This window comes from Macaca nemestrina, chromosome 5, assembly GCF_043159975.1.
Source record: "Macaca nemestrina isolate mMacNem1 chromosome 5, mMacNem.hap1, whole genome shotgun sequence".
Lineage (NCBI taxonomy): Eukaryota > Metazoa > Chordata > Mammalia > Primates > Cercopithecidae > Macaca > Macaca nemestrina.
Window position 1 is genome coordinate 108,261,355 of NC_092129.1, and position 25,184 is coordinate 108,286,538.

The window sequence follows — 25,184 nt, forward strand, 5'->3', positions numbered from 1 at the left end:
CTATTTTCCCTCAAGGATACAAAGACTTTGAATATTTGGTGACTTTATGTTGTCCCAAACGTCATGGGGGCTTTGCTCATTCTTTTTTACTGTTTTGTCTTTATTTTTGTCTGACTGAATTATTTCAAAAGACCAGTCTTCATTTTCTGAGATTCTTTTTTCTGCTTGGTCTGGTCTATTGTTGAAGCTTTCTAATGTATTTTGTATTTCTTTCATTGAATTCCTCAGTTTCTGAATTTCTATTTGTTTCTTTTTAAAAATATCTATCTCTTTGGAAAATTTCTCATTTATATACTGAATTGATTTCCTGATTTATTTCTACTATTTTTCAGAATTATCTTGTATCTCATTGAGTTTCTTTAACATTAATAGTTTGAATTCTTTATCTGGGATTTTGAGAATTTCTGCTTGTTTAAAAATCTATTGCTGGAAAATCATTGTGTTCCTTTGCAGGTGTCAAATGTTCTTGCTTTTGCATTTTTCCTCTGTCCTTATGTTGATATCTATGCATCTGGTGTGATAGCCATTTTTTCATATTTTTGAATGGACTTTTGTAGAGGATGACTTTTTCCCAAAGATGTATCTATGGTGTTGATTGGGTAGGGCAGTTTGCATTTGATTCTGTATACATGCAATAGTGTAGTCTCTGTATGATTTCTTTGACTGTAAACAACATTAGAGATATCTGTGATTTCCTTAGTGGGTTAGGGTGCAGTTATTAGTGGAGGTTGTAGTAAAGTCATACTGGAGATAGGGATTTCATGTAGCCAGTTTGCAGGCCCTAGTGATGGCAGCAGTGGGCTGAGCATTCTGATCCTTATGCCTTAGGGTGGCATACACTGGCACCTGTGGTGGTGGTTACTGGAGGGCCAATTCTTGGGCCTCCAGGTGGTTAGCTTGAATGCTGATAGTTGCAGAGATGGACCAGGCAGGTTTTCAATTTGCTGGGTCCCTGGACAGCTTGTTTATATGGGCAATGCCAGTAGCATTAGTAGGATGATTTTTGAGTCCCAAATCATGTACACTGATGTTAGCAGTGGCTGCAATGGGCTGGAGAGGCCAATCTCTGGGCCCTCAGGTGGTGCTTGTAGGTAGGTGCCAGATAAGGTGGTAAGGGCCAGGGTTTAAGCTGAACATTAGGTCCCCAAGAGGAGTGCTCAGGTGCCCAAGGTGGTGAATTGCTTTAGGCAATCTCTAGGACCTTGAACCATGTGCTCTGTCTTAGAGATGGGGGCAAAGCTGAGTTGGGCATGCTTGTGCTTAAGCCTTCCAAATATTAGAACAGCCACTAGCCAAGGTTGGTGGGTTGAGGGTGATCCTCAGCACCCAGGTGGAATGCTGGGTGAGCAGTGGTATTAGCTCCACTGAGGAAGGTGAGGCCAGACTCAGTGGCCAAAATCTAAGCTAGCAGGTGGGGAACACATGTCTCTCTCATGCCCCAGACACAGTGGGTCTCACCCCTGAGCCCTGGTAATGGTAGCCCACACCTAGCTCACACCCCAGGCCCAGCTACAGGAGTCCCCACCATAAGACCCAGTGGTAACTCATGTCCCACTTATGTCCCCTTCTCAGTCCTGGCAGCACTTGCTTCTCAACATCAGTAGCTGAAGCCCACACCTCACTGGCTTCTCAGCCTTGGCTGCAGCAGCCTATTACCAAGTCATGGCCCAGTCCCAACAGCAACTGCCCAAGTTTTCCTAGCACTTCAGTGTAAGGACTGCTGAACCCAAGGACAATATGCAGTATAGTAAAGTCTGGGATTGAAAATGGTGTTTTGCTGTAGCCACCTATGACTCAGAAAGCATGCGGGAACAAGTGCAAACTCTCTCCCTAAAGTAGTTCCATCTCATTGTCTCCTGGCACCTCCTTGTGTTAGTTTCAGGGCTTGAAAGTGTTGAGGGGCTCTCCTGTTGCCAGGATTTTATGATTCCATGCTGGGGATGTGAGATGTTAGGACTCTCTCACTTATTCTTTCCCTACATTGGGCAGTCCCTCCTGGCTCCCAGCTCATGCCAGTCAAGCAGGCTGTCTCTCTTTTTTTTTTTCCCTTGCTTTTGTTTCCTGTCATTTTTCATCTGAATTCCAGTGTTATCTCTTGGATAACGTATTTGAAGTATGATTATCTATGCACTATTGTGGATCTTTTAAGTGGAGAGGTGAGCATGGAATGCTTCTAGTCAACCAATTTGAAGTCTACATTAGATAACTTCTGTTTTCTTTAAGTTAGAACTGTTTAACACAGAGAAGAACAAAGGCTATTTTTTATTTAATCAGTCAACATACGTCTATTGAATACTTATAATGTGTTAGACTCTGTGGTAAGAGGTAAAAATTGGAAATTGATAAGTCATTGATATTATAATACAGTGAAATACATTATATTCTAATATAATGAAATGCTTTAGTAGATTTGTAGGAAGTCTGGGAGAAGGAGGTCTTACATATACTCCTGGGGATCTTTATCAAAGCATCCAATGCCCCAATTTTTTGTTCCCCAATGCTCATCTGCAGATCTATCAAAATTAGGAGTTATTCACATGAAAAAGCTTTCCAGGGCTTGATTTACTCCAAAATTTCCAAACTTCGCACCAATTTATAAGCACTATGTGGTGTTTCCAACAAGGTGTTCCATGAGAGCGGTGATACACAAATGGTTTTGTGTAATGTAGAGTTGGAGAAGGGAAATTTCTAGTGCTATTATGATTATTCTTTCTATATTTGAGGTGAGCCTTGAAGGACTAAAAGGGTAAAAACAGATGGGAAAGGGAGAAAAGAGCATTTCAGCTTATGGAAATATAAGCATAATAATTACTAACATTTATGAAGCTTTTACCATGTGCTGTACACATCGCTCAGGTCATTGACATGGAGATAAAGGACAGTGGTTATATGAATTGCCTCTGGTTTCCTAAGTAATGAATGATGGAGCTTGGATGTGGCTCCCAGCTTTCTGAAAGGATACTCCAAAAAGGATGTTCTAACCTCCAAAGTTGGTTTCCATAAGGGTAAGCACTTAGGGAATAATGATCGGTTTAAATGCAGCAGTGTCACTACTCATTTTGGTTTATATGGTAAGATGCATAATAAATGTATATAACATACATATATAAAGTGTATATATGAAAATATGTATAATGTCTCTCTCCGTGTGTGTGTGTGTGTGTGTATGCATAGAATCTCCACAACCTGGGGACCAAAATTTCTAGTTGCTTATCTTCATGGGCCAATGCATGCATGCACAGGTGCTTAGCAGCTGTGCAATGAACACCACTGATGAAATGATTCTTTAGGATGAAAATTTCTTCCAAAAATAAGATAGGTAGTTTTATTTTTTTGACAGATTGTGATATGCAATATCTACTTTGTAAGGAGAATAAAAATCTAGTTTCAAAATGTTGTTTTACATGTAAATGTGAATATGCTTTTGTTCTGACTCTTCATAGGCCATTCTATTCAGTTCCAAAGACATTATCAAAGTCCTTTAACTTTCTGTTATGTACTCCTCAATTTTATTTCATGCATCTTGAAGAAACAAAAGACATTTCAAATATAAATAGAGAATGAAAGTCTAGTTGTTGCAGTAGGGCAGGCTCCTTATCTAGCTCTCCGTGTGAATTTCCACCTCACTGCTTGCTGAGACTCTGCAAGAGGCAGGCCTCATCAGCTTGAAAATACCACACTCTGTCTTGATAGCTCATCCTCCTCTCTGATTGTCACAGATGTTTCCAAGTGCAATGAGATGTGATTTAAAGAAAAGTACTACTTTTAAAAAAGGTAAAATTTCCAAATTGAGTAATCTGTATGTGCATTGCAGCCAAGTATTGCTTTGCGCTGATTCAACAGATTTCAATCTATGGAAATATATATCTTACTATATTTAAGGTCAATAAGACACATAAAATATTCTCAGTAAAAGTTATGTAAAGGGAAACTGTTACGTTTGCACAGATTTCATTTATTTGCAATTTGGTTCCCATGAGAGAAACATGTTAATATCATAAGTAAGTGTAACTTTCCCATTTTAATAAGGTTTTGCTTGAAAGTCAGGGTCATCTTGTATATTCACTTCCTGATTGGATATTCTGCTATCTTTACAGAGCTCACATGGGAGAAAGGATTAATTTTTCTAAACTGACTTTTAAAAGATATTTTATGCTTCTTTGCCATTCAAATATGGTTTAAAGCTAACCTAATTCAAGGGAAAAGGCAGGAAAGTGTACAGCCTCAAATCCCATTTGAAGGGAAGATACTTTTTCAGTGGAAGAAGTTCATCAATATTCGTCATAAATACTATCTTCATAAATATTATCAAGTGAGATTAAAACTGTTATGCATTTTAAAACTTCTTCAGGGGCTGCTTTTTCCATTTGGTTCCACATGAAAGCTTTTCTTTGGGAGTAGATTTGTGGCCCAGTGAGTAGCATTTGTCTTTGTAGAATTTTATTTTCTCATTAAGTGGCTTGCACATAAAAAACAAGGCAGCTCTACTTCTACACAGTAGTGAAATATGAGAACATTTCCAGTAAGAAGACTAGGCAACAGGGCAGGGTGGGGGTGTGGGGAGAGAGAGAGAGAGAGAGAGAGAGAGGAAGAGAGAGTTTCAATCAGTCACTGTAATTGTATCTAATCATCACAGCATCACAGAAATGGAGAAGCTACTATAAAGGAAGAGAAGTCCTACTGCCCTGTCAAGATAAGACATTCCATTTTTTGACAAAATTTTCATAGTACAGAAATAGTGTTTATATTTGTTGGGAAGTCAGAATTGACAAAGTATTGTTTTGGGCATGTCTAGATTTGTCAAGTTGGTGCTCATAATTTTTCATTTATTCTTGAAGTGATTATTTCTTAGCTTTCAGAACTGAGGTGTTACTAGTCATGTCAATCATTTCAGCTAGTATCCTCTTAGTAAACTAATAAAGTTCTCTTTTTTTTCTTCAACTTTTATTTTAAGTTCTACGGTACATGTGCAGGATGTGCAGGTTTGTTACATAGGTAACTTCCAGGTATTCAGCCCAGAATCCAATAGCTATTCTTCCTGATGCTTTCCCTCCCCCTGTCCCAAGACAGGCCCCAGTGTATGTTGTTCCCTACCATGTGTCAATGTATTGTCATCATTCAGCTCCTACTTATTAGTGAGAACATGTGGTGTTTGGTTTTCTGTTCCTGCATTAGTTTGCTGAGGATAACGGCTTCCAGCTCCATTCATGACCCTGCAAAGGACATGATCTTGTTCCTTTTTATGGCTGCATAGAATTCCATAGTGTATATGTACCATATTTTCTTTATCAAGTCTATCATTGGTGGGTATTTGGGTTGATTCCATGCCTTTGCTATTGTGAATAGCGCTGCAGTGAACATACATGAGCATACATCTTTATAATAGAATGATTTACATTCCTTTGGGTATACACCCAGTAATGGGATTGCTGGTCAAATGGTATTTCTGCTTCTAGATCTTTGAGGAATTGCCTCACTGTCTTCCACAATGGTTGAACTAATTTACATTTCCAACAACCATGTAAAAGAATTCCTTCTTCTCCACAACCTCATCAGCAGCTGTTGTTTCTTGACTTTTTAATAATTGCCATTCTTACTGGTTTTCAATTGTATCTCTTGTGGTTTTTATTTGCATTTCTCTAATGATCAGTGTTGCTGGGCTCTTTTTTCATGTTTGTTGGCCACATAAATGTCTTCTTTTGAGAAGTGTCTGTTCATGTCTTTGCCCACTTCTTAATGGGGTTGTTTGTTTTGTTCTTGGGAATTTGTTTAAGTTTCTTGTAGACTCTGGATGTTAGACATTTGTCAAATGGCTATATTACAAAAATGTTAAGGGCAGCCAGAGAGAAAGGCCAGATCACCTACAAAACGAAGCCTATCAGGCTAACAGCAGATCTCTCAGTGGAAATGCTACAAGTTAAAAGAGATTGGGGTCCAATATTCAACACTCTTAAAGAAAAGAATTTCCAACCCAAAATTTCATATCCAGCCAAACTATGCTTCATAAGTGAAGGAGAAATAAGATCCTTTTCAGACAAGCAAATGCTGAGGAAATTTACCACCACCAGGCCTTCCTTGCAAGAGATTCTGCAGGAAGCACTAAATATGAAAAGAAAAAAACTGTTACCAGCTACTACAAAAACACACTGAAGTACCCAGACCAGTGACCCGATGAAGCAGCTACATAAACAACTCTGCAAAATAACCAGCTGGCATCATGACAGGAACAAGTTCACATATAACAATATTAACCTTAAATGTAATTGGGCTAAATGCTCCAATTAAAAGACAGAGAATGGCAAGCTGGATAAAGAGTCAAGACCTATCAGTATATTGTATTCAAGAGACCCATCTCATGTGCAAAGACACACATAGGCTCAAAATAAAGGGATGGAGACAATTTTATCAAGCAAATGGAAAACAGAAAAGAGCAGGGGTTGCAATCCTAGTTTTGGACAAAATAGACTTTAAACCAACAAAGATCAAAAAAGACAAAGAAGAGCATTACATAATACTAAAGGACTCAATTCAACAAGAAGAGTTAACTATCCTAAATATATATGCATCCAATACAGGAGCACTCAGATTCATAAAGCAATTTCTTAGAGACCTACAAGGAGATTTAGACTCCCACACAATAAAGTTCTCTTTATACTGCTTTTCATGCAGCTGTCACTATGTTTCTTGCTATTTAATTATTCTCTTAATGTGTTGAGCATTTAAAAGGTATAGAGATAAATTAAATGATTACACCCAGTCCATACATGTAATATAGATGTACAATATTATGAATTATGCCATTTAGCTTTTATTCGGCTATTGAATGCCTGCCTTTTGGAAATTGAAGATTTCAGTGAAATTTCAATAAATAGCATCAATATGGAAAATAAAATTTCAAAATAGAAGCAATAGGCTTCATAATATGCTACCTCAGCTTTTTTATTTTTATTTTTTAGTTCACTGTTAAAGTTTAGAAGAGTATTAGATTTACAGATAAGTTAGGAAGAGAGTACAGAGAGTTCCTATATACCCTCCACACAAGTTTCCCTATTGCTAACATCTTACATTAATATAAGTTTCAATTTGTTATAATTAATGAACCAATATTATTATATTATTACTGAAATTCATACTTTATTCATATTTCTGTAGTTTTTACCAAATGTCCTTTTTCTATTTGAGGATCCCATTCAGTATGTCACACTACATTTCATTATGATGACTCCTCACATGCCATGCTAGTTTCTTTCTGTTTTCCTCTCATAATTAGACTGAAATTATACTTTTGGGGGGACAAAATCTACAGAAGTAAAACACCATTCTCATCACAATATATCAATAATCCTACATGCTATTAACATGACTTTATCCCTGTCAATGTTATCTTTGAACACCCGGCTATGGTAGTGTTGTCAGATTTCTTCATTGTAGTTACTCCCCACCTTCCATGTGGTACTTTGGAAGGCAGTCAGTACATACAGCCCATATATAATGAATGGAGAAGTATGTTCCATCTTCCTGAGTACAGATTAGCTATATGAATTATTTGGAATTATTCTAATGAAAGAATTATCTATTCCTCTTATTTATTTATTTAATCATTCATTTATGTCAATATGGACTTATACAATTTTATTTTATATTTTAGATTACTATTTAATACAAGTTTATCCATTTTGTTCAAATTGTTTTAGCTTTGGTCATGGACATCCTTTTGTTTAGTGACTTTATCCCTTTGACATAGTACCATCATTGAGAGTTTGTTTGTTATTTGTTTTGTTTTTAGCACTACAAAAGGCTCTGAATACATCTTGTTTATCTTCTGACTCAATCCTAGAATCAAGTATTTCTCTATGGAGCCCACTGCCTTTCATTGGAGTGTGGTATTAGAATCCAAGATTTGTGTGCTAGTTATGTTCATTATGACTGGAGTGTCAGTACTTCTAAGCCCTTTCAGCTGACAGAGGAAGTATATACTAATAAGCTAAACATGAGTTTATACTGATGTTTGCAACTCTAATACCACATAAATCATTTTAGATTTATCCCCTTGCTGGTCCATAATCTTCCAATCCAACAGTGAGAAAGTCTGGCCCTTAACATCTGCCATCCTTTTAAATTCTCTTGATTAGTATAGCTCCATAATTAGCCTTAAAATTGGATACTGTGAGTCCTGCAACTTTTTTTTTGTTCTTTAGCATTTTGTTGGCTCATTTGCATTTTTATATAAATTTTGGAATTAGTTTATTTATATAAAATAGCTTGCTCAGATTTTGATTATCAAATAAATAGATCAAATTGGGAGGAAATTGTATTTTAAGAATATTATGTCTTCCAATCTAAGAACATAAAATATCTCTCCATTTGTTTAGACACTTTTTTTTAATCTGTGTTTTGTAGTTTTCTGCATATAAATTCTGTATGTTGTTTTATACCTAAGTGCTCCATTAATTTGGTGGTATTGTAAACAGTATAGCTTTAATTTCAAACTTCAATGATTCATTGTTCTTATAAAGGAAAGTAATTGAGATTAATATTGATATTGTATCTTGTGACTTGGCTATACTTGCTTATTAGTTCCAGGAAGTGTATTTTGTTGTTGTTGCTGTTGTTATTCACATTCTTTGGGGAGTTCTGTTCTGGCAATTATGTCATTTGCAAGTTAAAAAGTTTATTTCTTCCCTCCAATCTGTGCACATTTTATCTTTTTCTAGTTTTATTGCACTAGCTCTGACTTTTGGTAGGATATTTAACAAGAGTCATAAGGTGACTGCCTTTTTCACAATATTAGGGGTGAAGCATCAGTCTCTTATCATTGAGCATGATGTTAGATGTAGGAGATGTAGGTTTCCTTTCTTAAAAAAAAAGTTGAAGAAATTACACTCTATTTCACAGTATTATGTCCATCAGTGACAGATTGGAATAAGAAAATGTGGCACATATACACCATGGAATACCATGCAGCCATAAAAAAGGATGAGTTTGTGTCCTTTGTAGGGACATGGATGCAGCTGGAAACCATCATTCTTAGCAAACTATCACAAGAACAGAAAACCAAACACCGCATGTTCTCACTCATAGGTGGGAACTGAACAATGAGATCACTTGGACTCAGGAAGGGGAACATCACACACTGGGGCCTATCATGGGGAGGGGGGAGGGGGGAGGGATTGCATTGGGAGTTATACCTGATGTAAATGAGGAGTTGATGGGTGCAGCACACCAACATGGCACAAGTATACATATGTAACAAACCTGCACGTTATGCACATGTACCCTACAACTTAAAGTATAATAATAATAAATAAATTTAAAAAAAAAGAAATTTATTTCACAGTATTGAGACTTTTTATCATGAATGGATATTAGATTTTATCAAATGCTTTATCAACATCAATTCATACTATCCGATTTTTTTTTCTTTTGCTTGTATATGTGGTAGGTTACATTGTTCTTACATGCTGAACTAGCTTTATATACCACTAATAAATTCCACTTGTTTCTTGTATAAACTGTTTTTCCATGTTGTTGGATTCCATTTGTTGATATTTTGTTTAAGATTTTTGCATATATGTTCATGAGAGAGGTTGTTCTGTTGTTTTCTTTCTTTGTAATGTCTTCAGCCAATTTACATACTAAGATTATTCTGGCTTTAGAGAATACATTAGAAAGTGTTTTCGCTGCTTCTATTTTCTGAATAAGGTTGTGGAAAATTGGTATTATTTTTTCCTTAAGTACTCTGTAGAATTCACCAGTGAAAATATCTGACCTGGTAATTTCTTTGAGAATCTTATAAAATATTGAATTAATTCCTGTATAGAGCAATTCAGGTCATCTATTTCTCCTCGTGTGGAGTTTAGTCCTTTCTGTCTTCCAAGAAATTGCTTTATTTCATCTATATTATCAATTCTTTTTTCGGTGTACCATCACATTTACTTTTCAAATCACACTTAGAACAATACTGTACATGGTGGTCATTAAAATTATTTGATGAATGGATGAACACATGAACAGTAGGAAAGCATTTTTTAAATTACAAAACTGAGAAATGAGAACTAACGGTCTTAGAGACTAAAGATATTGACTCCATTAATTTTATTACATTTTTATGTTAATTTTGCTTCTTATTGAAGCAAAATTATTGAACCCTTCTTATTGAACCCTTCCATTTGGTGGTTAAAATATCATTGAGACAAGTTTTTAAAGATTTTTCCCTATTATTTATAATGATTTATTAAAGTAAAAATATATTTCATATATGTATTATTACTAGTTTGTTAAATTATCTCAAAGTTAAGGTTCTAAGCAACATCAGAAAACAATGGCAATGAGTATATAAGAAACAGATTTAGAAATGTTATGCTCTCAGGAATGAAGAAATTTTTTCTTTCTTTTTTGACACAGAGTCTCCCTCTGTAGCCCAGGCTGGAGTACATGGTACAATCTGAGCTCACTGCAGCCTCGACCTCCCAGGCTCAGGCAATCCTCCCACTCAAGCCTTCCAAGCAGCTGGGACCACAGGTATGTGCCACCACACCAGGCTAATTTTTGTTTGTAGAGATGAAGTCTCTCTATGTTGAGTAGGCTGGTCTTGAACTCCTGGACTCAAGCAATCCTCTCACCTCAACCTCCCAAAGTGCTTGGATTACAGGCATGAGCCACCATATCTAGCCTAAGAATTTTTATATTTGCTTTGTCACTAAGCTGTTTCTTCAGTACAAGCAGTTATTTAAGATCTTTTAGAGCCAGGAGGGCAATCTGTGGCCTATCACCTGCATTTGTAAAGTTTATTGGAAAACAGCAATGCTTATTCATTTACATATTGTCTGTGGCTGCTTCAGAAATCCTATGGCAGACCTGCAACAGAGACTGCACAACCCACAAAGCCTAAAATTTTCGATATCTGACGCTTTAGAGAGTACACATGTATTAGAGAAAAATAATAATTTTAAATTATTACCTTTATTTTAATTTACTGGCTTTATTATTTTGATTTTTTATTTCCATAGATATTTGGGGAACTAGTGATATTTGGTTACATGAATAAGTAGTATTTCCTTAGTCGGAGTGTTGATCTCTTTTTTATTTCTAACAGCAATAATTTGTGTGTTCTCCCATTTTTGTTTTTGGTTGAGTTACTTAAAAATATATTGTATTGATCTTTACAAAAAAATGAATCTCTAAAACCATCTTCCCTATTGGTTTTCTACTTTCAATTTCATCGATTTCTACTCTAATTTGTATTACTTCTTTTTATTTATGCACTAGAACTTAAATCCCTCTTCTTTCTCTATCTAGTTTTCAAAAGTAAAATCTTAGGCTTTTTAAATTTTAGGTCTTTCTTATTTTTTAACATGAGGATTTAATGCTATAAATTTCTCTTTATGCATTGCTTTTGGTGCAGCCAACAGATTTTGATAATTTGTGTTTTCATTTAGTTCAAAATGTATTTAAAAGTCTCTTGAGACTTTTTCTTTGACTCATAGATTATTTAGAAGTGTTATTTAATTTCCAAATATTTGAAGAGTTCCCAGCTATTTTTCTATAGTATATTTATAGTTTAATTCCACTGTGATCTGAGAATGTGTTTTGTATGATTGCTAGGTTTTTTAGTATGTTAAGATACGTTTTATGCCCATAATATGGTTTACATTGGTGAATGTTCCAAGTAGCCTTGAGAAAAATGTGTCTTCTGCTATTGCTGAATGGGATACTCTCTACGTGTCAATTTAGTGAGCCTCCCAAAGTGCTGGGATTACGGGAGGGAGCCAATGCACCCACCCTACCCCAGCTTTTCAAAATTAGTGTTAATATGGTGTATCTTTCTCCAACCCTTTGCTTTTAAACTATTATTAAATTTATATACAAAGTAGGTTTTTGCAGACAGTATATGGTTTGGAAACATTGTTTTTAATCTACTCTGACAAAATTTTTCTTTCAATTGGTTTATTTAAACCATTTATACATTAAGTGATTATTAATGTGGACTAATATTTATGATATCTCAAAGTCTTTTTACAATTTATTGGCTTATTTCTTTCCCTACCTTCTGATTTTTCTTTATTTAATTGAGCATTTTACATTATTTCACTTTATCTTCTATCTTAGCATACAAATTATATTACTTTAAAAAGTGTATTGGTTGTCCTAGAATTTACAATTTACATTTTTATCTGTTTTGTCCACCTTCAAATAACTATACTGATTAACATGTAGTGCAAATACTTTATAAGAAATTATTCCCAGTTTCTCCCTCCTTTCCCCCAATATTGCTGTCACTCATTTCACCCATTCATAATCACCCAATATATTGTTACTATTATTGCTTTAAAAACTATCTTTTACACCAATTAAAAATTAGAAAAAAAGATTGTAATTTACCTTCATATATTCCTTCTTCAATGCTTGCTTTTCTTTATGTAAAATCCAAATTTCTGACCTTTATCGTTTTCATTTTCTTTATCTCTGTCTCTCTGAAGAACTTTTTTTTAACCATTTTTTTTTGCAAGTCTGCTGGTCATATAGGTTGTTTTTTCTTTGTTTACCCTCCACTTTTGATGGATAATTTTGTTGGATCAATGGTTTTCAAAACTTCCTTTCCACTCTCTTTTTGCTGTCACGGTCTCTGAAGGCAGTGATTCTTATTCCTCTATAAATTAGTGTTTTTCCCCTCTGTATTCTTTTCAGATTTTTTTCTTTGTGTTTGGTTTCCTGCTGTTTAAACATGGCATGCTAAAACCTATTTGTTTTTTATTTATTATGCTTCATTTTATCTGAACTTTCTGGACCTGTGATGTGGTGTCTCTCATTAATTTTGGAAAGGTCTTAAGTATTTCAATTAAGTGTATGTTACACTTTTATATATTGTCCCACAATGAGGACAATGTTTTGTCCTCATTTGTTTGTTTTAATTTTTGTTATTTTTGCATTCTAATTTGAAAAGTTTTTATTGACCTATCTTCAGATTTACTGATTCTTTCTTCAGTCATTTCAAGTCTACTGATAAGCTCACTGAATGTATTCTTCATTTCAGTTACTGTGGTTTTTAATTCCAAAGTTTCCCTTTGATTATTCCTTAGAGTTCTTATCTCTCTGCCTACATTACCTATCTGTTCTTCCATGATGTTTACTCTTGCTATTAGGGCTCTTAACGTATTAATCATAGTTATTTTAAAATTCCTGTCATATAATTCCAACATGTATGTGATATCATGAGTCTGGTTCTGATGATTGCCTTTTTCTCAGAGTGTGTGTGTGTTTTTTTTTTTTTCCCCTTGCATTTCAACATACCTGGCAATCTTTTGGTTTAAAACCAGATACAGTGATTTGGGTAATAGGAAGTGAGATAAATAGGTCTCTGCTATGGGGATTTATGCTCATCTCGCTAGCAGTTGGACTGTGTTTAATATTTGTCATAGCTACAGGCACCAGAAAATTTAACTTCATTTTTTGTCCTTGTTTTTCTCTCCACACTTAACTTTGGCCTTTCCTATGTGCTCTTTGTCTGGGAGGACCCGTGTCTTGCATATTGTTCAGCTGTGATTTACTCTTACGCTACCAGCTATTTTTGTGTGATGGTAAATTGTGGGCAAGGGGATATGTTCTACAATCGTCCAATTAAATAGCTTGCAAAGTTTTTCTCTCATCATTTTAGTAGTCCTAATTGCATCTGTAGAATATTTTAAAAATGGTTTAGATATTGCTGACTCATACTAACTAAATTGTCACCGCTTTCTCAATAAAAATAAATTGTCATATGAGGAAATAGTTCACACCAATTTACTTGCCTCTAAAGAATGGAAATAAGTTCTTAAAAAAATAATAAGAGGATCATTTTTGCAACATTTTAAAGCAAGAAGATATTATAAAATTCCTAAAAACAATCGTTTGGAATTATTTATTTTTAATTTCAATTAATTTTAGATACCGGGGTTACATATGTAGGTGTATTATATGGAGATATTGCATCTGCTGATGTTTGGGGTATGGATCTCGTCAATCAGGTAGTGAGCATAGTACCCATGCCCCCACTCCCTCTTTTTGCCCCAGTAGTCCATAGTATCTATTTTTTCATGGTATCTATATTTATGTCAATGTGCGCTCAATGTTTAGCTCCCACTTATAAGTGAGACATGTGGTATTTGGTTTTCTGTTACTTCATTAATTCAGTTAGGATTGCTCCATCATGTTGCTGCAAAGGACCTGATTTCATTATTTGTATGGCTACAATGTATTCCACGGTGTATATGTACCCTAATTTCTTTATCCAATACACTGTTGTTGGGCACCTGTTATTTCCATGCCTATTCTATTATGAATAGTGCAGCAATGAGCACACGAGTGCATGTGTCTTTTTGGTAGACTGATTTATTTTCCTTTGGGTATATACCTTGTAATGGGATTGCATGTTTGAATGGGGGTTCTGTTTTAGGTTCTTTAAGAAATCTCCAAATCACTTTCCATAGGGTTGGGACTAATTTACATTCTTACCAGCAGTGTATAAGCATTCCTTTTCTCTGCAGCCTTATGAGTGTCTATTGTTTTTGACTTTGTAATAATTGTCATTTTGACTGGTGTGAGATGGATCTCATTATGGTTTTGATTTGCAATTCTCTGATGGTTAGTAAAGTTGAATATTTTTTCATATGATTGTTGCCACTTTTATGTCTTCTTTTAAGACGTGTATGTTTATGTCCTTTGTCCATTTTTAATAGGGTTATTTGCTTTTTACTTGTTGATTTCTTTAAGTTCTCTATAGATTCTGGATAGTAAGCCTTTGTCAGATGCATGGATTGCAAATATTTTATTCTATTTTGTAGGTTGTCAGTTTACTCTGTTGATAAGTTCTTTTGCTATGCAGAAGATCTTTAGTACAATAAGGCCCCATTTGTCTATTTTTGGTTTTGCTGCAATTGCTTTTGGAGACTTAGCCATAACTTCTTTGCCAAGGCCGATGATGAAAAGAGTATTTCCTAGGTTGTCTTCTAACATTTTTATAGTTTGAGGGCTTATATTTAAAACTTGTATCCATTTTAAGTTAATTTTGTATATGGTGAAAGCCAGGGGTCCAGCATCAAGTCAGCACATGGCTAGCCAGTTATCCTAGCACCACTTATTGAATAGGGAGTCCTTTCCCCACTGCTTGTTTTTGTCAGCATTGTCGAAGATCAGATGAACGTAGGTGTGTGGCTTTAGTTCTGAGTTTTCTATTCAGTTCCATTGGTCTATGTGTCTGTTTTTGTACCAGTACCATGCTGTTTTGGTTACTGTAGCCTCGTAATATAGTTTGAAGATGGGTTGCATGATGCCTCCAGGTTTGCTCTTTTTGCTTAGGATTGTCTTGGATATTCAGGCTCTCCTTTTGGTTCTATATGAATTTTAAAATAGCTTTTTCTAATTCTGTGAAGAATGTCAATGGTAGTTTAATGGGAATAGCATTGAATCTATAAATTACTTTGGGTAGTATGGCCATTTTAATGATATTGATTCTTCCAATCCATGATCATGGAATCTTTTTTCATTTATTTGTGTTGTCTAATTTCTTTCAGCAGTGTTTTGTAGTTTCTTCAGCAGCGTTTTGTAAAGATCTCCTTGAGGACATCTTTCACCTTCTTGGTTAATTGTATTCTTAGGTATTTCATTTTCTTTGTAGCCATTGTGAATGGGATTGTGTTCCTGATTTCACTCTTGGCCTGGATGTTGTTTGTGTATGGAAATGCTATTCATTTTTGTATACTGATTTTGTATCCCAAAACTTTACTAAGGTGATTTATGAGTTCTAGGAGCCTTTTGGCAGGGTCTTTAGGATTTTCTAGGTATAGAATCATATTGTTCATAAAGGAAGATAGCTTGACTTTTCCTATTTGAATGTCTTTTATTTCTTTCCCTTGCCTGACCTCTTCTATTTATCATGGTACTGGAAGTCCTAGTCAGAGAAATCAAATAAGAGAAAGAAATATAATTTTTTTTAAATTAACTTTTTTTCTCCTTCTTGTCCCATGATCCTCTCCCCTTCCTGTCCAATCATGATAATTTACTTATCTTAAGGATATTTCCTCTCTACTTTGTCTTTTATTCTCTAGTTTCATAAAGTTGCTTGATACTACTTGGATATATAGATACTCAGACATATATAAAGTTTACAGTTCCAGTGATGTCAATGACTAATGAAAGCCAGGGTTTATGTAGTGAACTAGAAAACTGAAATACAAATTTCCATGAGAAGAGTAATAGGCGAGATGAGAATTAATTCAAAGGGTAATATTAATAGGTATTTTCTATTCAAAATATCCTGGAAATACTCTACTTATAATATTTTATTTGTAGAATCTTAATACTGGGGAAAATACCTTACTTTTAAAAATATTTTAAACCTTTCGGCAGGTTTCTTCAACCCTCTGAGAATACAGTTTGTCCTCTCTCTAACTAAATATCCATTTTCAAAATTGGAAGGAAAGAATGGTCCAGTCTGGCTTTATCATATTAAACACAAAGCCAACTGTTCAGTTTAAGTTATGCCTAAGATAAATTATAATCTCAGTTGCCATTTCTCAAATCCTGTTAAAATATATCCAAATATTTAGTGTACTGTAGTATTTACTTGTCCACTTCTCTTACATTTCAAATTTATTTCCAAGCCTGTCTCCTAAAACTTCAAGATAATTCTGTCTTTACCTCTAATCATCTAGATCATTCCTTTCACAGTTAGGCAGATGACAAGTATGAGGAAACAACTTTTGGCTGACATACATAATTCTTATTGCACTAATGTTATTGTTATCTTGTTGAATTATAATTGTTGTTGTCTAGGTTTAAATTCCTGTTCCGTAAATTGCCAGTTATGTGACCTTTAACAACTTCTCTCTGTTTCAGTTTCCTCATCTGTAAAATGAAGGCAATTATATTACTTAACTGATAGAATGTTGTAAAGATTAAATTCATTAATTCACAAAATATGTTTCAGAAAAGTGTCTAGCTCATAATAATTGCACAATGTATATTTGCTGCAATTACTGTTAGTATTATAACTATTACAGCTGGTTTGGAGGGGATGTAGCATTTCACCTGAACAGTAGACCATTTATACGAAATCCTTAAGGAGAGACAGGCCTATGAAAGCATTGCACAATTATGTCAGGTGTTGTTCACATGGACTACTGTAAGATTGGGATACCTTGGAGTTTTGGCAACTCGAGGCACATGTGACTCCTTTTTCCCAGAAACAGGACTTAGGAAGGAAAGAAAGTAGAAAGATCATGAATCTCAGCCTAGTTTTTACATCTGCACATCCCTAGTAGAGTTGTTTTACCTCCCTGAGCTGTGGTCTCATCATTTGGAAAATAATACTCAAAAGTTTTGGTGGTTGTGAAGATCAGTATATATAGACATGCTTTATATAAAGCACATACCATTAATAAAAATTATTTTTAAGTATAAAGTATTCTTTATTTTTTAATGTAAAGTTTTATACTACATATAAAACACACAGTATTAATTTAAAAAATCAGATTTCCTTCTCCCTCTCCTATTATTTCTTTCTCTATTAACTAAAGGGCAGAATCTTCTTATCTAAAATTTACCCAGAGAGATATAAAGCAGAGTAGGAAAAAAATACCTGTGTGGCAAAACCATACAGTTGTCACATGGGGACGGACCAAGTGAAAGCAAATGAAAAAATCTAGCCATGTGCTTGTAGCTTGTTCCTGCATTGGAGGGCTAGAAAATAGATGTCTCAAGGCAGCGGGTGAATTGGAAAAGGTCTCACAAATAAGGTGACTAAGACATAAATAGAACTTTGAATTTTATCAACATGTATGAGCTTATGTTCCTTTAAATATCTCTTACTATCCTGTTCTTACTTTTGAGAGTTCCAGTTCACTTCCAAAGAGAAAGGACACAGATTTGAGTCAAAGTGCTGGAGGTGGGGTCAAGGCACTGTCCTCTGGTCCCAGTCCGAGGACCAATGAAATGACTTGAAGGAACAGGGTAATGGCAAAGTCAGAGCCACTTAGAAACCTAAAGATTTTTATTTTTCTGTTAATTTTAGGAGGCTAGGTTTGATTTTACAATTAAGAACCCATTACAGGAAGCAGGAAACACTACCTCAACTCCATGTCTACATTCTTGACACAAATAGCACTTTTATTCTTCTAAAATCACAAATATATAAAAATAAATGTGAGGGCTTCCCAAAGGGATAAGGGCTTGGAAAGAAGTGTCTTTCAAGAAAGGTGGGCATGTTTTCTATGTTCATAACTTTTTTACTCAAGCCTTAATATGCTCCAATGAAGTATATGTCATAGAATCTTCTTGCTTCACACCAGTGATTTTTCAGGCTTGGCTTGATACTAGCAGCACCATAAGAACATTTAAAATACAACAATCCTCAAGCTGCTTTAATTGTTCTGGGAATTGGTAATTTTTAAAGTTCCCAGGTGAATCAATATAAACTTAGGTCTCTGAACTACTGCTTTATGTCCTTAGACCTGTGTTCTCAGGTTTTAACTGGAAATTTAGCCCATTGTCTCTAGGTTTGCCCTTTGTAACAATGAAGGAAAGAATGCCCTGGGTATTCTAGAACAGTTCTTTAAAAGTTTGAAAATAAATCAACCCTTCAGTCTCTTTTCTCAGATGACTCAAACTAGTGTCTCACACTTTGCCTCTTAGAAGCCTTTCCATTCTTATCATTATTTTTGTAATTCTCAGGAGGAATTCTTAAAATGTTAAATCTGTTGAAAGGTGAAAGACAGAAGGTTAAATAAAAAGCTTTACATTAATTATAATGGCAACATTTATCAACAATTACCTATCATTCCTTTGTAAACACATTCTTACAGTGTATTAACATTTCACTATTCTTTGAAGCAGTGATTGCCTATTGGTCTTGTTTACATTCTGTTATAACTCCACATCTCCCCAAAACTTATTCTGGAGATTTTCTTAGTTTTTTGAAGTCTTTTCTTGAGAAGAGCCTACTTAAACTTTTTATTAAACTTATTGTGATAAGAGAGGGCACTATTGAGGTATAAGTTCCAAGGAAAGATTTTGTGGAAAACTCATATAGATCTTATTACTGTAACATTTAGGTATATTGGATTCCTAGTTTAAATTCTGCCTAAAGCTTGTCAAGTGGAAGTAAAGCAAGGGAAGAAAAGTATCTTAAATTTAAACCATCAGGCGAAGAGTAAAATTTTTCCCAAAAGCAACAAACCATTTAATTTCCACCAATGTTATCTGGGAAAAAAAAAATCCTGTACTACCAATCAAAGAAACTTAGAAATGAGAATAAGCACTTAGTCTTTAGAGACTGCAAAAATTTTAGTTCAGGGAAATCAGAGTCAAAACATTCCTCTCAAAATAGCCTTGCATAATATTTTTGTTTTAACAAATTAAATTTAATTTGGCAGAAGATTGGAAAGAATGCTTTTTGGGAATTTAAGATTTGCTCCAAAGTCAACAAGGAACTATGTAAGCTGGGCAAGCTCAGTATTATGAAGGGGTAAAGAAGCTGATCCTAAAATAAAGAGTAGATAACATTTTAAGATGTCAAATAAATGACATTTGCAACTTACTACATTTGGAGTTACAACCTACTTACACCTAGAGTTGCAACCTACTACACTTACGCTAAGTTTAGGTAAGAAGGCATATAAGCATTCATACATGTAAGCATGCATATATACACATTTAGAAATAAATTTTAATTATTTTTTAAGCTAGCCCTATAATTAAACTTTTAGAATGATGAGGCAAAGGGGATTGAAGAATCACAATATTGTTCTCACAATTAATCTTAAGATAACTAGTCACAAAGAAATATTTTCACATAATAAGTAAAAACGCTAAAGTAAATAAAAATCTGTTATGTCTAGAAATTTTTATCTTGTTTCATTCATGAGAAATTGATAAACTTGAAGAGGATTCTATTTAATGTGGGGTCTGGCTTGTATGTGGGAATACAGAAAGCATATAAACTTATTTTTATGATTTATAAAATTAGGTTGTAAAAGTTATTGTGATCATTATTGACTAAACAGGTAGTATTTTAAAGTTTATCTACAGTTCATTATCATGTCAGTAGCAAATCTACCACTTGAATTCAAGTAAAAATTATTGATCTCAATATTGATGGTTTAAAAGTTAGAAATGTATCATCTGACTAGAATGATCTCCATTGTAAAATATCAGAACTTGTCCTAAGGTAAAAATCCTGCTGTTTTAGACATAGTAGGATTTAGAATTTTCACAGTCCCTTTAGAAAAGTCTTCCTTGGTCCCTTTCTCTGAAAATAGTCAGTCCATCTATAATGGTGGGTCCCAAAGAACCACAATTCTACCACATTACCCTGGTTCTCTAGCAAGATCGGAAGATTATGGTAAGCAGTTGACTTATATTTGGCCTAATATATTTTCCTTCAAGAATATGAACTGAGGGATGTAGAGGATAGGACTTGTGTGCTGAGTCATTTTAATGGTGGACTCTAATGAAAGATCCACAAACTGTTGATGCTAAGATCCTTACTCCCCATTGCATCCTTTCCCAAGAGTTGTTTTTTTTTAAATGTTATAAAATATAAAATGTTATAAAATTTACTGTGGTAAATTTTCTTTTAATGTTGAAACTTCCTTATGTTGATTCTATTATTGTACACCAAAGACTTTACTAAAAGGATTCATGACAGTAGAACTTAGAGAAATATTTTAAGGAGACAACCTAGTTCAACTCCTTTACTTCAAATGAAGAAATTGACACTCATAGAGCTTGAGTCATTGTTTAATATCTAGAAGAACTAAAGATGTGGTGTGGACATTAGTTCTTATTTTTGCTGAGTGTGCCATTCACATTCCTGACTTTCACATTCACCTGACTTTTACCTCAAGAGCTTACGAAGACAGTCCTCTTGGTTTAGTAATCTGTGTAGATATTATGTTTTTTCTTCCCAGTGCTAAATTTTTCACCTTTCATATGCTGATTGTCTAACTACTTTCACTTTATAACTAAAGCAAAAGGGCCACAGATTTTTACGAATACTCTATCTGGCCAAAGTCCCAAATTAAACTCTTCAGATTGCTACAAAGAAGAACTGACACCAATCCTACTGAAACTGTTCCAAGAAATCAAGGAGGAGGAGTTTCTTCCTAACTCATTCTACAAAGCCAGCATCATTGTAATACGAAAATCAGGCAGAGATATAATGAAAAAAAGAAAACTTCATGCCAATATCCCTCATGAAGATTGATGCAAAAGTCCTCAACAAAATACCAGAAAAATGAGCCCAGCAGCTCCTCAAAAAGCCAATCTATCCCAATAAAGTAGGTTTTATTTCTAGGATGCAAGATTGGTTCAACATACACAAATCAAAAAATATGATTCACCACATAAAAAGAAAGAATCAAAAACAAAAAACATACGATCATCTTAATAGATGCAGAAAAAAAGCCTTCAATACACCAGGCATTGAGGGAATATACCTCAGAATAATAAAAGCCATCTACAATAAACCCATATTCAACATCATACTGAATGGGCAAAATATGGAAGCATTTTCTCTTGAGAAGCTAAACAAGACACTCTCACCATTTTTATTCAACATAGCACTGGAAGTCCTAGCGAGAGCAATCAGGCAAGAGAAAGAAATAAAAAGCAAATAGAAAAAGAAGACGTTAATTATCTATCTTTGCTGACAATATAATTCTTCTATACAAAGAAACCCCAAAGACTCCATGAAAATGTTCCTGGAATTGATAAACACATTTAGTAAAGTTTCAGGATACAAAATCAATGGAAAAAATCATGAATATTTCTATATACCAAGAATGGTCTAGTTATAAACTAAATCAAGAAAACAATCCCACTTATATTAGCCATGAAAAAAAGAAAATACCTAGTGTATTAGTCCATTTTCATGCTGCTGATAAAGACAAACCTGAGACTGGGGAAAAAAAGAGGTTTAATTGGACTTACAGTTTCACATGGCTGAGGAGGCCTCAGAATCATGGTGGTGACAAGAAAGAATGAGGATGATTTAGAAGTAGAATCCTCTGATAAAACCATCAGATCTTGTGAGACGTATTCACTACCACAAGAAAAGTAAGGGGGTATGCAATATACCCATGTAACAAATCTGCATGTCTTTAATCCATAAAATTTTAAATCGTAAAATAAAATGTATGTAGGTAGAGAAAATGTAGAATGATAAATAGATTAACAAATATTTATTAGAATCTTATTGATTCTTTGGTGTGTGCCAGAGACTGTTCTAGATGTGGGGGGACACAGCAGTGAACATAGACAAAATCATTAGGGGAAAAGACAATAAAGATATGTATGTAAAGGACCTCTTCAACGAGAACTACAAACCACTGCTCAGTGAAATCAAAGAGGACACAAACAAATGGAAGAACATACCATGCTCATGGATAGGAAGAATCAATATTGTGAAAATGGCCATACTGCCCAAGGTAATTTATAGATTCAATGCCATCCCCATCAAGCTACCAATGAGTTTCTTCACAGAATTGGAAAAAACTGCTTTAAAGATCATATGGAACCAAAAAAGAGCCCGCATCTCCAAGACAATCCTAAGTCAAAAGAACAAAGCTGGAGGCATCACGCTACCTGACTTCAAACTATACTACAAGGCTACAGTAACCAAAACAGCATGGTACTGGTACCAAAACAGAGATATAGACCAATGGAACAGAACAGAGTCCTCAGAAATAATACCACACATCTACAGCCATCTGATCTTTGACAAACCTGAGAGAAACAAGAAATGGGGAAAGGATTCCCTATTTAATAAATGGTGCTGGGAAAATTGGCTAGCCATAAGTAGAAAGCTGAAACTGGATCCTTTCCTTACTCCTTATACGAAAATTAATTCAAGATGGATTAGAGACTTAAATGTTAGACCTAATACCATAAAAATCCTAGAGGAAAACCTAGGTAGTACCATTCGGGACATAGGCATGGGCAAAGACTTCATGTCTAAAACACCAAAAGCAACGGCAGCAAAAGCCAAAATTGACAAATGGGATCTCATTAAACTAAAGAGCTTCTGCACAGCAAAAGAAACTACCATCAGAGTGAACAGGCAACCTACAGAATGGGAGAAAATTTTTGCAATCTACTCCTCTGACAAAGGGCTAATATCCAGAACCTAGAAAGAACTCAAACAAATTTACAAGAAAAAAACAAACCACCCCATCAAAAAGTGGGCAAAGGATATGAACAGACATTTCTCAAAAGAAGACATTCATACAGCCAACAGACACATGAAAAAATTGCTCATCATCACTGGCCATCAGAGAAATGCAAATCAAAACCACAATGAGATACCATCTCACACCAGTTAGAATGGCGATCATTAAAAAGTCAGGAAACAACAGGTGCTGGAGAGGATGTGGAGAAATAGGAACGCTTTTACACTGTTGGTGGGATTGTAAACTAGTTCAACCATTATGGAAAACAGTATGGCGATTCCTCAAGGATCTAGAACTAGATGTACCATATGACCCAGCCATCCCATTACTGGGTATATACCCAAAGGATTATAAATTATGCTGCTATAAAGACACATGCACACGTATGTTTATTGCAGCACTATTCACAATAGCAAAGACTTGGAATCAACCCAAATGTCCATCAGTGACAGATTGGATTAAGAAAATGTGGCACATATACACCATGGAATACTATGCAGCCATAAAAAAGGATGAGTTTGTGTCCTTTGTAGAGACATGGATGCAGCTGGAAACCATCATTCTTAGCAAACTATCACAAGAACAGAAAACCAAACACCGCATGTTCTCACTCATAGGTGGGAACTGAACAATGAGATCACTTGGACTCAGAAAGGGGAACATCACACACCGGGGCCTATCATGGGGAGGGGGGCGGGGGGAGGGATTGCACTGGGAGTTATACCTGATGTAAATGATGAGTTGATGGGTGCAGCACACCAACATGGCACAAGTATACATATGTAACAAACCTGCACGTTATGCACATGTACCCTACAACTTAAAGTATAATAATAATAAATAAATTTAAAAAAAATAAAAAAATAAAATAAAAATAGGATTTCAAAAAAAAAAAGATATGTATGTAAAATATACAGTCTATTTTGTTGGAGTAAGTTTTAGGAAGAAAAATAGAGGGAAAGGAAATAGATTTGTGTGGTATAGTATTGTAATTTTAGAGATGGTGGCTTCACTAAGAAGAGGGTTGCACTGCATTAAAATCCTGAAATAAATAATGAAGTGAGCTGTGTAAATGCCTGGAGACAAGCACTCCAAAAAGAATAAACAGCAAGTGCAAAGGCCCTGAGACAAGAGTATATCTGTGCTAGAGACAGCAAAAAGGCCAGTATGCCTGGTTCAGATTGAATAAAAGGGAAAATTATAGGAGATGAAGTCAGAAAGATAATTGGAGAGAGAGGACACAGATTACATGAGGCTTATATTCTGTTGACTTTGTCTTTATTTTCATGAAAAACCATTGTGGGATTTTGAGGAGAGGAGAGGTATAGTTGGACTTATGTTTAAATATAAGATATCCCTGTAGCTGTGGAGGGGGCTCTAGGGAAGAAGAAGGAAGACAGGAAGTATCTGCAGTAATTCAGGAGGAAGATAATGAAGGCAATAGTGGGTAAGAAGCAGGAAGACTTTGGATATATCTTTTCAAATGGAGCTGACAGGATGTATTGATAAATTAGATATGCAGTATGTGAAATAAATAGAAATCAAGGAGCAGCCCATTTTTTTTTTTATCTGAACAACTTGAAAATGAAATTGTCACTTGTCAATGAATATCCTAAGATTAAGACAGATGCCATAGGCTCTGTAAAAATCAAACTGATATGGGATGACAGGAGGTAAAGATAGTTCAAGCAGAAGTTTCCCTAATGTCCGTCACACATTTAGACAACTCTGAGTGTTCACTGTAAGCCCAGCCCCCAATTGGATTTTTTTAACCCCAACTTCTGAAAGACATTGCAGCCATCTGGAATTGCTCATCAGCAATTCTCATCAGAACATGTTTACTATCTTTATAGGCAAGGTGCATGGTTCAACTGTTCTGTAATTTTACAGTATAGTCAAATGAATGACATATTGACACGACCATTTTTCCTTATTTTCCTACCAAAAGCATTGATTTGTGAATGAAACTCATCATTTAAATGT